At 34.7% G+C, this 20,059-nt stretch overlaps 1 long non-coding RNA gene across 1 annotated transcript in view; it reads right to left on the minus strand.

The window, feature by feature from the left end:
• Positions 1 to 20,059, minus strand: part of LOC102151569 — a 503,105-nt gene that overhangs the window by 220,725 nt on the left and 262,321 nt on the right. The window contains exon 6 of the long non-coding RNA XR_005356708.1: positions 18,144 to 18,290. This is a non-coding gene — a long non-coding RNA (uncharacterized LOC102151569). The remainder of the gene's footprint in view (positions 1 to 18,143; positions 18,291 to 20,059) is intronic.

A 20,059-nucleotide genomic window follows, 5' to 3' on the forward strand; every position in this document is an offset into this window, starting at 1 on the left:
CCACAGTATTTTTAAGGATTTAACTCTTTCATTATTCAAAATGAAACAACTGAAATAACAATTATATGATCACCATGTTATGCAATAAGTAAAAAAATCACACAATACGCTAAAAATATTTTCCTGTGACAAAGTTCTAAGAACTACATTAATATTTCATAATTCACTAATATTTCATTAATTTATAATTATATATTGGTATAGTAATTGTACTTCCACTATCATCATGGAAACAGTAATATTCCTCTAACCTTTTTTTTCAGAACATCATTCTTTAGGTAGTAAAATAAACCCACCATATAATTCTTCATATCAGAGCCAACTTACATATTTTTCTATTGTCCAAATGGTTTCATATATATTCTAGCACTTTAAACTAAACCAAAATATATAACCTCCCACTGAGAAAAATGGCCTATGTAGATGAGGGGTACCTAAGCCTAAGATTATAACTGGTAGTTGTGGAAATTTTAAAGAACATTGAAGTTATAGCCACCATTCTCTAACACACTAACCTTGGTAATACTTGGACATGACTTTGGAAAGTAATTTCTACTACTTCTCTCTCATATTAACCAAAAAAAATCATTATAATAATAATTCCACCATTAATTCTCTATATTCCTTTCACATTACCCTGTCTTACTTCTTGTTATCTTCCTTTAATATCCCCATAATAATTCTTTCAAAGAAAACTTCCTCTCTCTAAGCAATTCCGCTCTATTCCTATTTATTTATTTACTATCAGACTTTTTTTGAAATACTACTCATTCCACAACTTATCTCAGAAACACCCCAACTTTACATTTCATTTACCAGCTCTTTTTCTTTTAAAGATTTAATTTATTTGTTTGAGAGAGAGAGAGAGCGAGAGAGAGAGCGAGAGCAAGCATGAGCAGCAGAGATGGGTAGAGGGAGAGGGAGCTTGACATGAAGCTCAATCACACTTAACTGACTGACCCACCCAGCCACCCCAGTTGGCAGTTGTTTCATGTACAAGTCAAGTAAAACTACTCTTCCTTAAATATCTTCTGTGTTTCCCTTATCTCTGAGGTTTTTAATAAACCTTTCCTCCACCTTGGAATACTCTGCCATTTGCCAAGTTTTACTAATTGTGTTTTCCTCAATTGAAAATGATATCTCCTCTTTCTGGTTTCCTGTAGTATTGCCAAAACTATAGAACAGTATTTCTAAGTTACCTTAGGTATTGTTTTTATCATTTATTGTTTGTATATATTCTTTCCCAAACTACATTTTAGTTTCTTGGAAGGGGATACTATTTTTTTTTCTTGGTATATACAGAAATCTCATACCCAATGTCACTGATATTATTTCCCTGTATCTTCATCTACACTGTGAGTTCCTTAAGAGATAGTACAATGCTTAGAAAATTTCCTGGTTCACAATCAACATTTAAGAAATTCTGTTTGAATATTAAATAAAACAAAACTTCTCTTTTGATCTATTATTTTTCACAAGAACAGATAACATTATTATGCATATACAGAGAAAAATAAATAAAGCAGACTATTATAAAATATTTAATCCTTCAAAGAACTTGCCATTTCAGTAAATCCTTAAGGAATTTCATTTGGAATTCAAGCAATACATTATAAATTAATTTTTATGTAATTAAATATGTAATTTTAATATTCTAAAAGTGGAATACACCTGCATTCAATCTTTTAAAGATTAAATATCTTTAGTCACAAGAGAAAACATGGAATGCCTTTTTTCAGGGGAGTTGACTTAGAATGTTTATAACTATTTACTGTCTTAACAGTGGGAGACCAAGTCAGACATTTCTGAATAAAATATTTTCAACAGATACAACAGAAATAAAGAGCAAAACCTCACAATTAAGAAGCTTTTGAAATACTTAAATATCAAAATATGGACACAAATAGCTTAAATATTAATAATTACAGATTATTTGGTACAGTTCAGTCTATTTTAAATTCCTGAGTGTGCAAAAGGCAGAGGTAAGCAGTTGGCAGCAAACTTTGTCTCCAGAGGTAAGAGTAACCTGAGACTTTGCTATCATTACAAGGCTTTGGCAAAATAATGCTTTATTGGACAAATAAGGAGCAGTCTCACATTACCCAAAACATTAAAACTAAAAATGAGAATAACGAAAACATTATTTTCCAAAGTTATTTTTTTTTCTTTTTGCCTGAGTATATGGCTTATTTAAAATTTAACATTATAAAATCAAAAGTATAAGATAGCTTTTTTATTCAAGAGAATAAATGTTCTTTATTCTCTAAATTTGACATATGAAAAGAGTGAGAAAAAGAGAAAGAAAAGAAAGAAGAAAAAGAGTATCAATGAATGTTTAATTATACTTAATTAAAAAGTTATCATTGGCATGAGGAATATTAAGCCACAAGTTACAAATAAAAAATTAAGGTAAAACATTAAAGTTAACTTTTCAATTGGGAATTCAGGCTTTTTTTAAGGGTGCATTCGTAAGTTGTTTTTTTTTTTTTAATTCCAAAACCATTCCTCCCTCTTAGTCGGGATTCATTTGTTTGCAGATAAAAGAATATCCAACTCATTGGCTTGAACAGATAAGAGTAGGTATCAATTTACCAATTTACATAACTAAAAACTCCTGGGGAACCTAGATGACCCAGTTGGCTAAGCATCAAGCATAGGGTCTCTTGGTTTTGGCTCAGGTCATGATTTCAGGGCTGTGAGATTGAGCCCCACATGGGGCTCCATACTCAGCCTGAAGTCTGCTTACGATTCTCTCTCTCTCCCTCTTTCTCTGCTCCTCTCCACACACCCCCCCCAAACAAACAAATTAATCTTTAAAAAGAAGTTCCATAACTAAGAGTCAGCATCCTCAAGACTTACTCCTCTTTATCCCTTTTTGGCTTCATTAACTTTGGCTTCAAGGAGGTTCTTCTTATGTGGTGACAAACATGGTCAACAGTGACTCTATTGGACTTAATAGTACTCTAAATAGCAAAAGCAAAAGTTCTAGAGCATTGAATGTCACAGTTTGGGTCACATACCCAGTCCTGAACCAATCAAGATGGTAGCCAGAAGAATACAGTGTCCATTCACTGGGCAGGTCTGAGCAACAGGTCAGTCTGAAGCCAGAGGCAGGGTCAGTCCATCTGAACCATATGGAATCAGTTCCATCTACCATAGGACTTAAGACATGAGTCCCTTCTGCCAGAAGAAGGGCTACTGAAAACAAAAACCTATTGTACACTTTACTCTCAGGAAGAAAAGTTTACAGCAATGATAGGAAAATATAAGCTGCAGGATAACTTTGTGACACAAGAGAGAAAAAATAAAAACAAATTGTAGGAGATTGACTATATATATGTTGACTGTATATATATACATATATATATATATATACACACACACACTCAAATGTACATATTATATATATTTGCTGATTATATACATAGATCTAATTGTTTAAAAACACACATCTAAGATTATAACCACATTTCCAAGTATATTAAATATAGTAATAGTAATATCTATGTTTTCACATTCTATTTTGACTTGTTTTTGTCAGTATCATAAATTTACTGAGCTCTGAATCTAGCTTAGGATTATTGATCAAAACTAAGTATAATCTAGTGTTATTCAGTATGGTCAAGAAATAAAGCGTTTTAACATTACCATGAATTCCTTATATGTGTGGGTAGTGGAGTTCTCAACGTGAGTCATCGCCTTCTATCAGCAACTTCTCTGTCCCCCTGAGAGCAGAAAATAAACCTCCCATGTGAAAGTTACCCTCCCTGTAGCAGGATGTAAAGAGACATCCTTATCATCAGAGACAGGAAATTTAGAGCCGAGAAGGCTGTATAAACAACCCTTGTTACTTATTACTCACTTACTACCATGGCCCAAATTCTATCTAGAATTCCTTACTCATTGAAGCTCTCAAAGTTAAGTTTTCTTTGTCCTGTCAATTCCTTGAAGATTTTTTTTTCTTTGTATAAAACATATTAAAACTACCTGCCTCAGTCATCTCTTTAGGTTTTAATTTTAGTATTGGGCCCCCTGTAAGCAAGTAGTAACCCTTCAGGTTTTTTTCTCTTTTAGTCAGTCTCCTATAAATTTAATTTTTTGTTTAGCTGTAAAATCTTGCAGAGTAGAGAAAGAATTTTTCCTTCCCTACAGTCCCAACTAGTAAGGGACAAAAGCAAGATTTGAATGCAGCTTCTCACTGAAAAGTAAACAGCCTTTGACACCATACACCACCACCTCTGCGTGTTTGGGAAATTGTAATTGTTCTATAAGCGGCAACTGTTATTGTTTGAGTCCTCACAAATATTGATTGTTGTTACCCTAGAGATGTTCAGAACTACTGATGAATAAAATATTGTGCATGATAAAACAGTTTGCTTCATATGTTTTTCGAGTCTTGATAATAGTTGACATTTTTTAAATAATTGATTATAGGGCACGTGCATTTTTCTTCTTTTTTTGACAAAACTTTATTTCAACAATACAGCTTAGGATCACATTTTTTCATGTTCAGTTAGTTTTTTAGAGTTTTCCTTTAAGAAAACTTTTGGTCCAAAATTCATTGAGACCTAACGAATTCAGAGACCAAAAAAGCACTTACCCTCCCTCTAATGGTTCATGTACTTTTTAAAAAGGATTAAATTTGTTGGTAGCACACCTTATAATGAAAAAGAAAAAAAAAAAAAAGACCTCCTTTAACACTTCTAGATTTTGTCATTTTAAATCTTAATGAAGAGATCATTTTCACACAATAGTAATTTTCTGAGGAAGTCATTTATACTCTCTTCACCCAATCATGGTCTTAGAGGGGTTGGGGGAGGAGGGTGGTTTTGCTAGTTAAATTTTGCTGCTAGGTTTTTATTTCATTTATTTTTTCATTCCACAAATTTACTTTTTCCCAACCTCACTGTGGTACAATCGACAAATGAAACTAAAATAGTTAAAGTATACATATTGGTGATCTGATATATTCATTGTGCAAGGATCCCTCATCTAGTTAATGAACACATCCATCACTTCACATGCTTATTTGTATATGTGTGAGACCATTTAAGTTCTTCTAACAAATTTCAATTATATAATACAGTGTCACCAATAGTTGCCATGTTTGTTTGTTTGTTTTTAAGATTTTATTCATTCATTCATGAGAGACACACACACAGAGAGGCAGAGACACAGGCAGAGGGAGACGCAGGCTCCATGCAGGGAGCCCGATGTGGGACTCCATCTCTGGACTCCAGGATCATGTCCTGGGCCAAAGTCAGGCAGGCACTACACCACTGAGCCACCCAGATGTACCAGTTACCATATTTTGTATTAGATTCTCAGACCTTATTGATCTATAGCTAAAAGTGCCTACCCTCTTACTACATTTTAATAAAGGAAAAAATAACATTTTTCGCCTGCATGCATTTCTGTCTAAAATCATCTTGATTCTACATGAGTCAGATCTCACAGAATCAATGACTATTTCAAAGCAATCAGGGGATAAAATTGGGCTTAGATGTTTAAAGATTCTAATCAATTACTTCTTTATAACCATATACTGTTATGAGTTGTTTTTCTTTTAGAAATCACAAAAAATTGTGCTAAAATCATCCAAAGTTTTCTAGTTTTAAAACCAAGCATTATAGAAATGTTTACATGCTATATTCAACTGTAATAACAATTTTAGACTCCTGACCTTTAACTTATTTTGATAATTGTAAATTTTATAAAGCATATTTAATTATTCAGTTAACTCTTTAGAAAATGATGTACAAACCAAAGAGCATAATTAGACTATTATTTTTATATACATATTTTCTTCACTAAAATATTAAATTTAGATTTGAGATGTTAAGTTATTTTGGTCATGTAAGCTTTAGGTAAAAAAAAATGTCAGTTGAACAAATATTCCCCCCAACTGGAAAATACTGATGAAAACATAATTCAGCATACTAGTTTTGTATTATTCATATTCTTAGAGTTCAGAATCTACCTAGGTAGTCTAAGTCATATGGTGGTCTAAGAGGCCCTAAACTAATTTTAACCTTCATGAACTTTAACTTTTCCCTGTTTATTTTATTTTTTTTTAAGATTTTATTTATTTATTCATGAGAGAGAGAGAGAGGCAGAGACGCAGGCAGAGGGAGAAGCAGGCTCCATGCAGGGAGCCTGACCTGGGACTCCACACCAGGTCTCCAGGGTCATGCCCTGGGCCAAAGGCAGGCACTAAACAGCTGAGCCACCCAGGGATCCCTCCCTGTTTATTTTGAACAACATTCATTACAACAAAAATCTCCTGAGGAGAAAGGAGACAACAAACTTGTCACTGTTTATTTTCATCCAAATGTTATTCTCTCTCTTCCTCTGCACATATCCACAAACATACAAGACATTCTCCCTACCTTAATTTTTGTCCTGGAGAATTATTTCTTATTAAATATTTTAAGCATAAATCAGATAGTATTAAAGTTTGTATTTATAAGCTTCTTTTTTTTTTTTTTTTTTTTTTTGGTTGTTAACTGCTTTGTTGGCACTAAAGTCAAAGAAGCTAATGCCAAATGCCAAATTCTCCATTTTACAGCAGCTCGCGCAGATTGCCATTTTTCCTATTTGAATGTAATTTTTATACTGAGAGGGATACGCCGTTAAAAATACGAACTGATTCTTATTAGAAGCTTTTAATAAATTATGTGAGGGAGCGCGCCCTCTCGGCGCCCTGAGGCGACTCCCACAGCGCACGGCCCAGGGCGCCAGCCGGCCCCGCGCATGCGCGCTCTGTCGCAGTCACTCTGTGGAGCATAATTTGTGGGTCTCTGTGAAATGCAGCTATTGGTGGTTCTGCCTGTACTCAAATGAAGTGATATTGAATTTCTATTATGCATGTGCCTTGGAAACCTCACAGCTCTCCATAAAGATTTTATTCACACAGCAGATTTGTTGTGACTTAGATAGTTTCAGACAATTTTAGATTTGAATGGACATGGCAGGATCTGACAGTATAAAAGAAATATCAGGAGAAAGAAACATGTAGAACCAAATGATATATTAAGCAACCTACAGAACAAAGCAAAGAGAATGCCTGTGATTGTAGTAAACAAAACCAGAAAGTACATCTTTGAAGGTCCTCTCGTGGGGGCTCAGCTTTTTATATTGCAGCTATGAGTTGGTTGATAGAACTTGTCAACTCCTTTCATCCTACAAATTAAGTTTTGAAAAAAAAAAAAAAACAAAAACAAATTAAGTTTTGATAAAGCCTTGTTCCTTATATAACCTTCATGGTTTTGAAATAAATTGCTCATAATAAGACACATTCTAGTTTTCATAGATTTCTCCCAAAGATCTAGGTTGCAAATACAAATGGAAAATAAGCACCATTGCAAACAAATATTTATTCCTCAACTAGAATTTAGATTTAATTGGAAAAAGAAGAGTACTTTTTTGGCGAAAATATAAAATATGGAATTCAAATAACAGCAAAACAGGGGAGAGATTGTTAATATACTTAGGTCAAAAAGAATGATGCTAATATGAAGTTTCTTCATTATTGAGAGTAGTACTGTGCATGATGCATAATTTAGGGACTGCAGAAATAACGCCGAATGATGCAAACAATACCCATTATTTCATGGAGTTTATTTACTAATGAGGAAACTGTTAATAAAGAAGTACACAAATTAAAGAAAGAGTAATCCTAGCTAGTAGCAAATGCTATGAAGAATGTAAAACAGGCTAGTAGAACAGAATCTATCTGGAACAGTTGGCAGGGTGTAAGGAGGCAGCTACTTTATCTTTGGTGACTAGGGAAGGCCTCATAAAAGAGGTGATATGAGTTGAGACATGAATGACAAGAAGAAGGTAGCCATATGAAAGCCTGCAGGCAGAGTATTCTAGATTGACATACAGCAAATGCAAAATCCCTTCTTAGGTTAATGTTCCTATCAGATGGTATTTCTTCAGATTCCACATATTTACATTACTCTAAAAATAATTCACTTCTGGACAGTATGGAAATTCCTCAAGAAATTAAAAATAGAACTACCATATGATCCCTCAATCCTACTTCTGGGTGTATATCCAAAGGAAAGGAAATGATTATCACAAAGAGATGTCTGTACTCCCATGTTCCCTGTAACATTATTCACAATAGCCAAGATATGGAAACAACCTAAGCCATCCATCAACAGATGAATGGATAAAGAAAATGTGAGATAGGTAGATAGATGATAGATAGATAGATAGATAGATAGATCTCCATACAAACACATATCCACAATGTGATGCAAAATGTGATATATATATGCATGTAATAGACCTCACACATACACAACGGAATATTATTCAGCCTTACAAAAGAGGGAAATACTGCCATTTGTGGCAACATGGGTGAACTTGGGCAAATAAGCCAGACAAAGACAAATACTCCATAGGGTATACTTACATAGAGAACTTTAACAAGCAAATAGATAAATAAATAAAGTTGAACTCACAGAAACAGAGAGAATATTGGATGCCAGGGCCTAGGGGATGGAAGAAATGGGGAAATGTTGATAAAAGTGTAGAAACATTTAGTTAAAACATGAGTGAAGTCTGAGGATCTAATGTATAACATAGAGACTATAGTTTATAAAATAAATTGCTACAAGACTAGAACTTAGCATTCTCACCAAAAGAAGAAAAAAGGTAACTATATGAGATTATTGATGTATTTGGTAGGTTACAGGAATCTTTTCCCAATGTTTACATATATTAAGTCATTATGCTGTATGGTGTATCCTTGAAATATAATTTGTCAATTATACTTCAGTAAATTTGGAAAAATGATAAATGTACATATGAACACACACACACACACACACACACACACACACACACAATTCACTTTGTAAGAAAAGTTGGATAAGGATCATGGGACAGAGAGGAGAGGATGTTAGTTCACAACCTTGTCCAGAGCTTCCCTGGTGTAATCTGAACCTGGCTTCTGTACTCACAGGGTGGGAAAGACTGAAGAAAGACGCAGGCCACTCCAGACTTGTGGGGGGCAGTTTTAATAGCAGCAGAGGGAACTTCCAAACAAGGCCTGTCTTGGGTGGCAGCAAGACAAACAGATACCCACACTCACCTGCCAAATCTTAAAAGTTTATAAAGCCCTAAACTGGGCTCATATATACAGCATAGGTGTTCTCAACACCACATCACTATCTCAGAGATGTCCTTGGAGCCCCTCTGAGCAGTAAAGGCAAGCAGAACCCACATTCCCAGGAGAGGGAGAGTGAGGAGCCTTGGAGTGCCCACGTCCCACTCCTGAATCAATCAGTTGTCTTACTTTTCGACAAAGTTTCCCAACAAAGTAGGAGAAAGAAAAATACCTAGTAGGCTACATTAGACAAAAGACATATTTGTTACCATATACATTAAGAACTGGATATACCTATGTACAAATCAAGATAAGTAGCACATTTAATCATGTACTTTCAGAAATTTTAGTTCTGCCTCCAAATCAGTTAACAAGTTTTTTACATAGGCATTCCCTATTTTTACAAATGATGTTTCATGCATTTGATTTCTATGAGCATCTGTTTTATTTGAATTATTTAATATGACTTCAACAGCACTTTAATGGTTCTACAGATATATCCCAAAACCACAGTCTCAGAATTCTCCTCCCTCTACTCCTCTCTAGCCTAGCTTCCTAAAGTTCCCTTGACACGCAGGGACTTTCATGCTCCAAGGGAGAACTATTTTATGTATTATTCCATATTAAGATGCTAGCAATTTATTTATCTATGTGGAAAAAAATGAGAGGAAAGGTAATGATCAATACAAAGTAACATGCCTACACATGGTATTTCATTCATCTCATAACCCTGATGAAATTATATCGAAGTGAAATATTATTGTATTACCCTTTCATTAATCCCTCTAGTCTGCCTCCATTTAACCTGGCTTGGAGTACAAACTTGGGGTAGGCTCTGTTCCAGAAACTTTCAGATCAGCATCATCATTCTATAGGACCTCTGGAAGGCTCAATTTGTAGATAAAGTCATATGTGAATTACATAGATCTACAATATGTACTTGAAGTCGCCTTTACAGTCAAGGCATCCTTATAACAGTTCGTAAGTTCTTTAAGGACAAGGACATCTATCCCAATCATATCTTACATTTCCTGCTAACATAGGATTTGGAATTATCAAAGAAAAATTGGGGATGCCTGGGTGGCTAAACATGGCTGGGTGGCTGAATCACATTCAACAGTGATTGAACATCTGCCTTCGGCTCAGGTCATGATCCCAGGGTCCCAGGATCAAGTCCTTCATCGGGTTCCCTGGAAAGAGCCTGTTTCTCCCTCTGCCTGTGTCTCTGCCTCTCTCTGTGTGTCTCTCATGAATAATAAAATATTAAAAAAAAGAAAAGAAAAATTGCACTGGGGGCGGGGAGGAAGATTTGAAAAAAAAAAAAAAAAACATCACAATAGGAGAGAGAGAATGAACTCAATTCTGCTGACACAGAGGCAGGAGAGACTTTAAGCCCTGGACTAGTTAGTGGAAAAGTACTGGAAGATGTTATGGAGGATGGTGGTTAATGTGATTAGGCCATTGCATCTGTTAATTGGCAATTATCAAAGCTGGGTTCCTATCCTCCACAGAGACTGAAAGATAGGGATGCTATCTTGATGATTTTATGTCAAAGAGATGGCTACTAGGTCCTCAAGAAAAACATTCCTGGGTTGTAAAACTGATCAGAGACTAAGATAAGATTTAATATCAAGGGGGCAGAGAAAGGATTTACAGCTGAAAGTTTCCTAAAGTAAATGCTTTTAGGGAGAGGAGGCCAGGGACCTACAGTCTGGAAGAAACCTGTCTAGGTTTAGTCAAGCTGAGGGGAAATTTTAAGTCCTTCTCACTCAAAATGTAGTGTTTGTTCTATAAATATTTGCTAAACAAATGAACGAATGTACCTTCCAAATATTTTAGAAATCTTGTAGGTTTTGAAATCTTTCAACCACAACATACCTGAATACATACTTATAAAAGAAATGTCCCTTTAGATGATTAATTCCAGAAAATCTAAAACTGACATTTTATTTCTGCATATTATACTACTCCAACTTACAGTAGATACTGATGGTAACTAATAGTGTAAATACATACATGGTATCAGAAGCACAAACTTTTTGGGCTTCTGTTAAATTCTTGCATATATTTAGGTCTCTTATTTGTCTTACTTATTAATTTCTTTTTTTTTTTTTGGTTGGGTGTTCGTTCAATTATGAGATGTTTTAGGACTAGGATGATTTCAATTCTCATTTGAAATGAATTATTTTCAATGAAAGTTAATGGAGAGGAAGAAACTCACTTTATTAAAGTGATCACTCAAGCCAAGAGTATTTTATTTGCCCTTCTCCACTGAGAACTATGCCCAATTACTTAATTAAATCTGAAATTATCAAATAGAGTACACTCTCCAGGGTTCAGAGAGTCAAAAGAAAAGGAAATAATTTGTATTTTCTGCTCAAAATTGAAAGATGTTTATTATGGTATGTTAAGATCCCCTTATAATTGCAATTCATTTTTTCTTAGGATGAGAGTTAACCTGATGGCAGGACAAGGGAAAAGCCCTAACAGCAATTTCCAATCACCTTCCTACTCGATTTCCAAGGAACAGAACCCTGTATGCCAGGACCTTCAAGCTCTACCCTCCCAGTAGTGCATCTGAGAAGAAATTATGGTAATCTCAAAATCCTATTGAGGCTCAAAGACATTTCATCAAGTGAAAAAAAAAATTGAGTAAAATGCAGAAGTGTTTTTTTTTTTCTATTTAGAAGAACTCAGATTTATGTGAATAGGTCTCATGTGGGGAGTCTTTTGAAGCCAGGGACTTCAAAGCAGATCATGGACTTCCAGTGGGTTAATCACTTAATGCAAGAGTGGGGAGATGGAATTACCACCATTCAGTCAAGCTAAACTTACCCTTTTTTTTCTTTTGAGAGACAGCAAGCAAATACCCATCTTTTAGTTCCCAACAGTACTCTAGTTGAACACGTGTGTGTGAGCCTGCTTTGTTTGCCAGCTATTTTACGTAAATCACAATGGAAAGAAGTTCCAAAAGGCTACTAGCGGCATTTGATGCACCACTTCATTCAGGGGACATCATCTTTCCCTTTGCTGCAAATCAAAGTTTTAAATGTTAGAACATGCCTATTCAATGCAGAACAAATTACTAAAAAGAGCAGCAAGATTATATAAAGTGAGGGCAGGAAAAGCTGGACTTTCTGACTACAAAAACAAGAAGTCGAGCCTCATATTTTGATTAAAGTGCTTAAAAGTTAGTAGAAATCATCCAGAATGTCTGGAAACTAGTAGGAGATAGAAAGAGTGGGTATTATTTCCACCAAACTTGCATTTTATGGTCACCAATGTTTGTGTGTATATATATATATATATATATAAAATCACATAGGATGATTAGAAATGAACATGTAGAAAATTAAGAAGCCTTAAAAACTAAGGCCACAAAGAACACATTCATGTTCTAGCCTGTGAGAAAAGAGATGATCTAGCATATGCCACCTTGTCATTTAAGGAAATGACCTAGAAACTGCAAATATATCTCTGCCTTTACCCCAGGAACCCAAATCCAATCCCACAGCCACTCCTACTGTGCTAGCTTGCTGGGGCTGCTATAAGCAAGCAGCACAGACTGGGTGCTGAAACAACAGGAATTTACCTCCTCACCAGTATGAGGGTAGAAATCTGAGATCAAGGTATCAGCAGCTCCGGTCTCTTTTCCAGGCTTGCAGACGGCTGCCTTCCTCATTGTTTTCACGTAGTCTTTCCTCTGTATATGTCTGGGTCATAGTCTCCTTTTTTTAGAAGGATGGCAAGCATATTCCTATTGGCTTGGGTCCACACTAATGGTTTCATTTAACCTTAATTACTCTCATAAAAACCCAGTCTCCAAATATAGCCACATTCTGAGTTACTGGGGTTTAGAACTCTGACGTGCAAATTTTGAAAGGATATGATTCAGCCCAATACTTGCTTCAAAGGAGATTGAGAAATGTAGTTTCTTTTTGGGTGGCTATTTAGCAAAGTAATACTTCAGTCCTACTACTAAAAGGAAAGAATGGAAATAGATATTAAGGAATTTATCAGCACCTGTGAATTATCCTAGAATCAATAGATACAAGGCCAAGTATATATGAGGTAAAAGCTCACAAGAAAAAGAATGAGAAGGATATATAATTGATAATGAAATTCAACAGCAGTTAAGCCCCAAGAAAGAAATTCTGTTTCAATACAAAGGCCTGGTCAAAATTAACTCAATTTTAGAAATAGTAAGGCCATTTCAAGTGGGGAGAAAATAATTTAAGATAAATATAATATCTGAATAGGATTTTTAAGCACTAGGAGAAACAGATTTCTTAAGATGTAGAATCAGTCTCCTTCGACCACCACAAAAAGTGGATATAACTGGGCAACCCATCAATAGAATTTTACCAATACTATCATTCTCCTTTTTTATGTTTAAATGTTACATCCTGCACATAGAAGATTTTCTCTTAATCTAAAAATAAAGAAAATAAAAAGGCTTTTCTAAATGAAACTAAAGCCCTATAATTTATGTGAACTTGCTATATGAGCAAACTATAGGGATTTGCTCTTCACAAAAATTATTGGATGTACACAAGAGGATGGAAGATGATAAATATGACTACTGAATTATTAAGCAGAATAATTTCTGGCTAAATTTTTGTGTTTTCTTTTTGTTTCTTAATAAGTGCTCAAACATGTTAATGGCTTTTTTAAAAAAATTCCTCTACAAGGATAAGTCTCAAGTATAATTCAGAAACCTACATATAACCTTCATTTCTTGTTCTCAATTCCCATGGCAGTTCTATACTGTGAAACCATAAACATGTGAGCACAGTTACAAATTGTTAATTTATGAAATTTATTTGAGTAGATATTTGCCAGTTTCTTTCTGCGGTGACTCATGTTTGGGTACATGCCAAGAGCACCCCTTGCCTTTTACTTTATACATACAAGAAGAAAATGGGAGCATAAGGCACTTTTACTAAGAAATATTGTGATTAAAAAATAGTTATACAGCAAAAAACAGTTGCAAACACATAGTATCATTCATTGCTAATGAGTTAAAAGGATACCACAGTGCACATATAAATCACTATACAGTATCTTGCAGTTTATTTAAATTCATTGTGCCTCATTATAACTGAGCTATGCACCTTTAGGTCTGAGTTGATTAGGAATGCGATAGCTCAGAATAGCTTTTAATTCAGAGAAACATGGCCTGACCTTTACCATAATCCTGTGTGAAACACACTATAGTTTAGACATTAATAATGATGCTACCTCTTTTTCATACTGGTGAGATGCTACTTAAAATTTGGTATTATTAGTTAACAGGCTCAGGCCAATACATCAAAACCAAATTACCCTTCTGTGTATAACTACAGTACTTAATTCTGAGTTCTTCATCTCTCATAACTATTACTTCCTCTTTAAAAATGCTAAAAACCAAAATGTAATAGTGTCATGTCATAGCAATAAGTCACAGATACAAACTAAAGGCACTCCTCTTCACTCCCCATGGACTGCCACTGTATGCTGTTAAGGATTTGTGCTTCATGATATACGTTTTAACAGCTAAGGCATTGCTTGTCTTTGACCTTTGTCTCTCAATTTAAGAATGCCATTCCTTTAAATCACCTTCTGGTAAGTCAACTAGTACAAACAACAGAACTTTCTTACCATTCTAATTCAGATATAGTAATAAATGCAAATCACAGAGTTGAATACCTATTGTCCTTTCTTAAAAAAATCATTTATAGTGTCTTTATCACTAAAAATACAGTAAATAATAAAATAATGTCTACAGAATTGAATTGATCTAATAGTTCACCATAGCTCATAATGGAAAATAACATTCCTCATGCCACTCATTTTTACCCCTTTCCATATTTGCTTCCCACTCCCCAGAGGCAACTTGTTTGGACTCTCTTACATGATTTCTCTAGTTTCAACTCCTATCCCTAAATAACATGCTTATATGACAAAATCTCAATGTTTCCATTTTAGGTATTATATTTTGACCCACTGTAATAAAGAATAAGATAAAGCCCTTTTAGAACATCATCCCCTCAAAACCTAGGATTTCCCTTCATTGTCCTGGGGATTTCCTTTTTCATTCTTGTGTTCAATCCCCTTTCACAGAATCTTTTTTTTTTTTTTTAATTTAGGATTTTCCTTGTTTCTAAGAATCAGAAATTCAAAACAAAGTACCAAATGAAATAAGATTCTACTTAGCGCAGTCAAAAGAATGTTCAGGGGGAGGGCGGGTAGAATGACCCTCAGATCTCATCGTTTTGCTATGCTTGAATTTCCCAGGACACATGGTTAGGATAAAAAAATGGCTGATGAAGCTTTCATCATTATGGTTCTACAGAAAAGAAAGAGGAAGGACAAGCCCATTTCCCTTCAACACACTTCCTGTAAATTGTGCATACTACCTCTACTTAAATCCCATAAGCAGAACTTAATCACATGACCACAACTGGCTTAAAAAAAGAAAAAAAAAAAAAAACAGGAAGCTTAAGTCTTTATTTTAGCAGTTCTGTTCCTAAGAAAGAAGGCAGGATATTATTATGGGATGCTCAGCCATACCATGTCATCTTTCTACATTATTTGAATGAAGCATATATTGAAGGAGTTTTCTGAGGAAAGATAGGCTAGAGATATATTTTTTGAGGTCTTGCCCCTCTTAAAATGTCTTTATTTTTATACTTTCATACTAGACTGAAAGATTGGCTGGGATATAAAAACCAAACGATAAATTTTTTTATAGAATTTTGAGGGTGTTTCATTGTCTTTGAGCTTCCAGAGTTGATATTGAGAAGTTCAAGCCTGTTCTGATTCCTAATCCTTTGTCCGTGATCCTTTTGTATTCCACTCTGGGAGTTTTTAGCATGGTCTCTTTACTCTGGTATTCAAAAATGTTACAATAGCATGTGTTATCTGAGTTTCATTCATTAGTTGTGCTTGGCACTAAGAGGGGCTTTCAATCTGGAAATTAAAGTCCACTCATTCTGGGAAATGCTTTGCCTTATTTCTATGAAAATTTTATTACTTCTTTTTTCTCATTTCTCCTCTGAACATTGTACCTTGCATCAATCAAAATGAACTATGTTGTGTTGCAATAAAAAGCAAATCCAAACATCAGCGGTTTAGCACAGCAGAGGTTTATTTCTAACCAACACCACGGGTCCAACAGGAACGGGCCTGCTCAGGGCTCACCTCCACGTTGCCCCTGCAGAGGCCATGCTGACAGTCTCCACACCCTCCAGGATCTGAGGACGGCAGTAGGTGAATGGCAACATGGCAAGCCACACACCGACTGGTAAACAAATCCACCCAGAAGTAATTTGCATCATGTCTACCCACATTTAATCAGTCACAGAAAGTGCCATGTCCATGCCTAACTGTGAAAGCCAGAAGGTGTAATCCCACAATGTGTCTAAAGGAAAGACAAGTAGAATATTGACCAACAGCCCTTAGGACAATAACAAGTCTCCTACACAGATACTTTCATTTGCTTTTTATATTCTCTCTAATTTTTATTGCTGAATTCAGTTTATATGAAGTAAAAAGTATACACATTTATAGAATCAAGTATTATGTACTCTTCAGTGTCTGGATTCTTTCACTTAGCCATAAGTTGGTGAAAATCATCAGTAATGCTACATGTACTAAAATGGTTTTCTCTATTTCCGTGTTCTTTTTGATTCCAAGGACTATAGCACCCTTTATTTATCCATTCCACCATTGTTAGACATTCAGGTTGTTTCTAGTTTTGGACTATTCAGAAAAGCTGCTGTGCACTTCACTGTAGCTGTCTTTTGGTGAAAAACATTGAAAATTGAACAGAAGTTATTAATCCTAATACATTTCAATTTTTTAAGTAGTTTAATAGTTAGTACTCTTTGTGTCCTAGTTAAGAAATTGTTGGCTATCCAAGTTATGAAGGTATTCTATGAAATTTTACCTCCAAACTCTTATATTTTACTGCTAACATCTAGATCCCTGATCCATCTCAAATTTGGTATATAGTGTACAATAGAGGTCAAGATTTTTTTCCATTTGGATAACTAACTAAGAGGAATCATTTATTAAGACCATTCTTTACAAGTGGATTTGTACTGATGCCCTTTTTTTTGCAAATCAAATAGCTATGTATGCTCCAATTTTCTATATCTTTGGCCTTTGTTTCCTTTCTAGGATGATTTCTTTAACCTTATATTCTAACCCTTATGTGCCTTTATTTTACATTTCTGATATCACATTTTACTTTCCAAAGGCCCTTTCCTGTTCTCTGATATCCCTTTTACATTGTAGAATGTTTTTAAATCAAGGATACATTATATTCTCTTATCTGTGGATCTTCTATTTGTGGGTATTGACTATACTTTTTCAACCTCCTGAATTGGCTTAGCCTCCTCTGAGTTCTTGCTTTAGTATCTGTCCCTTCATGTAAAAGATTTTCTCAAACAGCTGGTAGTCACTGGCTACCCCATTCAGTACACATAAAGCCGACTAGATCTCACTCTAGGTGAGAAGAGCTCACTACCTGAAGGGCCCCAGTGTATGGGATTGCTGAATAGACACAATATTTTACTAGCTTTTCTCTAGTTTCTGCTAGTTTCCACAGAGAAATCTTCTGCTAGGAAATGTAAACCTGTGACTCAACTGTGATACCACCATGCTCAATAGTATGCTGCCCCTAAATCTAGAGACCCTCTGGTTAGTCCTCTCAGAAGAAAAAACATCCAGACCTCCCCTGGAATTGAGCAGGAAGTGTTCTGTCAGTTGTTTGGAGTGGAGACAGAACGGATCACCTAATTGCTTTGTATTACCAACTTCCAACATTCTTTGTTTCTACCCCCTCACCACTATAGCCCATATTCCAATATACCCATTATTGTCAATCCCTAGTTTCTGTGAGATAAATAGGATGATTTCTTGATTGATTTCCTCCACAAAATGTGAACTAAAATTTCAGATTTTTCTAGTTTGCTTAGTGAGTTGCCACTTGTCCATTTTACCTATATTTTAAAATATCATATTGATCTCCATTTACCTGCTATTTATTATCTGTCCTCCTCAGTTCCACCCATCCTCTTTTGCCTTACAGGTTGATGATTTTTTTGTGTTTGTCATCATTTTAGTGGTATTTGTCTGATTGGGATTCACTGTTGGACCTCTTTGGCACAAGATAAATTACATTCTGAAAGCAAAACAAAACAAATGAGTCATTTCTATTAAATTGAAAATGAAAAATAATTAATCTCTATGCCTAAACTTCAACAAACTTCTAGAGTTTGTGTTTTTCCTTTCACATTTAAAAAGCATCTATATAGGTTTTAAGAACACGGACTCCCAAATGTTCCCCCTGACTATATTTAAAATATGACTTTGTTTTTAGATAAAAGGTTATAAAATATTAATCAAATTGTATTGAAACACTCATCATTTTTCTCACCTTCCAACAGCACCTCTTTTTAAAGTTTTCTTGAATTTGACAGTGCCCTCTACAATTTCTTCTCAAAAAATAGATTGTGTGTTTTTATTGCTATTAGAATTACATAAGCCAGTCTAGCTGGCTAGGCAATTTTCTCCTCTCATTACTATTCCATGTTTTATCCCTCCTGGGAATGTGCCCCTGAATGCAAATTTGCCTCTACAAATAGACAAGAAAATGTCTTAAGACTGATGTCAAAGAATAGCTGACTTTTCTAACTAGCATCACTATTTCAAATTCATTTTTATTAAGATACAGATACCAAACGGTAAGCATAACACAAAGGATAGTAGATATGCTATTTATTAAGTCCTGCTTTTCAAATGAGGTAAGAGGAAGGAAGTAGAAGAATCTTGGATACTTACAAGAAACAATTACAAGAAAATTTTGTTGTTTCAGAAATGTACCCCCACACCTTTCTCTCCTCATCACCTTAGTATATAAACGAGAAATTAGCTCTAAAGAAATAAGTAACTTTGCCTTGATTATACAACCACTTGAACTAGAATAAAACTAATATTTCCTAGAATCCCAGCCCAGTGTATGAGTTTGTTTATTTCCATTTGTGAACTACAGAATTTAATATTTATCTTTTTTTCTCCTCTCCAGTCATTTTGGCTAGTATTCCCAGGATAATGTTAAATAAAAGTAGTAATTTGAGTAGCTATGTGGTTCTTGCATCCATTAGAAATGTTCCTTGTATAAGCATTTAAGTCATGATTCTGTTTTTGGCATTGATTTACATGTTAACACACTATTTTTACTCATTTTATTGAGAATTATTTTGAGCAACTGATGATAAATTTTCAGCACCTTTGGAGAAAAATACAATTCTTCTTTCACGTGTAAATTACAGTAGAATTTTTATATTAAACCATCTTTGCATTCCTGCTATAGATCTCAGTTGATAATGTTATAGTATATGTTTAACAATGTTGCTGAATTCTATTTGCTAATGCTTTAAGCATATTTTATTGACATTTTTTAGTCTATTATATTCCTTTTGAGCTATTTTTGCCAGTCTTTATTATCAATGTTTCACTGGCTTTATTAAAGAATGTTGAAGGCTCATTTATACTAACTCTGGAAGATTTTTAATAGCAAAGGAATTGTATTATGACAAATAGTTCATATCACTGGACGCTCAAATTAATTAACCCTACACATTTTTTCCTTCTAGGATATAGCACTGCTTCTTCTATTGTCTCTCTCATTATATTTCCCCCTCATCTGGCAGTTAGTTAAACTCAATATTAGGCACTCTGTGAACAGCAACATAGGGATAGAGAAAATTACAGCAAAATGCCATTCAATGCTACCTGTCAACTCTCCAGTTTCAAGGAAAATGTACCTTCCCACTGTGCAAAGCAGACATTTGACAACTTCCCTTTTCTCATACTTCCAACACCCTTACAATTGACTTTATTTGATACATTTTTCTCTTTTACTCTTGAGGAAAGAAAGCCATCAAACAA

Source organism: Canis lupus, chromosome 3 (assembly GCF_011100685.1).
Source record: "Canis lupus familiaris isolate Mischka breed German Shepherd chromosome 3, alternate assembly UU_Cfam_GSD_1.0, whole genome shotgun sequence".
In the NCBI taxonomy this organism is placed as follows: Eukaryota; Metazoa; Chordata; class Mammalia; order Carnivora; family Canidae; genus Canis; species Canis lupus.